The sequence below is a fragment of the Seriola lalandi genome, unplaced genomic scaffold (assembly GCF_002814215.2).
Source record: "Seriola lalandi dorsalis isolate HSWRI2012SDOR001 ecotype SW California unplaced genomic scaffold, Sedor1 jcf7180001956886, whole genome shotgun sequence".
In the NCBI taxonomy this organism is placed as follows: Eukaryota; Metazoa; Chordata; class Actinopteri; order Carangiformes; family Carangidae; genus Seriola; species Seriola lalandi.
Window position 1 is genome coordinate 1 of NW_019427555.1, and position 1290 is coordinate 1290.

General features: G+C 42.9%; 2 non-coding genes across 2 annotated transcripts; both read left to right on the forward strand.

The window, feature by feature from the left end:
* Window positions 1–148: 148 nt before the first annotated feature.
* trnal-cag (transfer RNA leucine (anticodon CAG)) lies at window positions 149–231 on the forward strand. The gene has a single exon. It is a non-coding gene; the product is annotated as a tRNA-Leu (tRNA).
* Window positions 232–1217: 986 nt separating this feature from the next.
* On the forward strand, window positions 1218–1289 carry trnaq-cug (transfer RNA glutamine (anticodon CUG)). The gene has a single exon. It is a non-coding gene; the product is annotated as a tRNA-Gln (tRNA).
* The last annotated feature ends 1 nt before the right edge of the window (window position 1290 follows it).

The window sequence follows — 1290 nt, forward strand, 5'->3', positions numbered from 1 at the left end:
TACATTGAATCCCCTACTTTTATTCACTGTAGATCTAAATTTAGAGAGACGTTTAGGCCCAATGCATTGTGATTGATGCAATTTATTTGCACTTCCTGGAAGCGACGTCTTTTCTCGTTTTTTTTAAGCCTGAACGGCATCTTACACAGTCAGGATGGCCGAGCGGTCTAAGGCGCTGCGTTCAGGTCGCAGTCTCCTCTGGAGGCGTGGGTTCGAATCCCACTTCTGACAGCCTTTGGTTTTAACGGGACTTGATCCCTGTCAGGTGATATCAGCTAAGAAAAAGTTGACAAACACTTGCAGGAATGTTTGTGCTCTGTTTCCACCACAAGTGGCGATGCGGTAGGTCAAACCATCTCGGCCTTCAATGAACTGTTTGTAGGCAGTGCATTCTTAGACGCTAACATGAAATCTCCTACATCCCCTCTTGTCTCTCAATGCAGCATTAGCTAGTTATGCCCACTTTCTTTAAAAAAAAAGTTGACAAACACTTGCAGGAATGTTTGTGCTCTGTTTCAACCACAAGTGGCGATGCGGTAGGTCAAACCATCTCGGCCTTCAATGAACTGTTTGTAGGGAGTGCATTCTTAGACACTAACATGAAATCTCCTACATCCCCTCTTGTCTCTCAATGCAGCATTAGCTAGCTATGCCCACTTTCTTTCTGCTCACTTGGTCAATCAGTCACATGATGTCAAATCCAAACAAAAGGACTGCCAAGCTACAGGTAAAAAAAGCCCATGTTTATACTATATTGAACTACACATCATTTTATTACTGTCCCAAGTACCGTCGGCCCTAAAATGCTGAGAACCAGGGCTAAATCGTAGATGTTCAAATTACAGAGTGCTAGCTAAAGCTACAGTTAGAAAACCTACGTTTACTACCTTAATCAGATACAGGTTGCAATTTTCACAAAATTAGACTCGGTATCGCAATGCAGCCCTATCCCTGTCGTATTCTATGTAATATAGCCTATATTAAGAGCGACATTCATATTGTATGATACTGTTGTACATTTCCATGACACAATGTGTGTGCAGTGGTTCTATGTTTTGATGGTTTGCACCAAGACCCTGTTAGTATAATTAGCGTGTAACGTAATATAACTTATACGAGTTTTAAGTGACTCAATCTCTTGCCCTTCATGCTTTACGGGAGGCTTTAAATTCTATTGCACTACTCTGTCCAGCAACCAACAGAGGGAGCTGCTCCGCGGTTCCATGGTGTAATGGTTAGCACTCTGGACTCTGAATCCAGCGATCCGAGTTCAAATCTCGGTGGGACCTG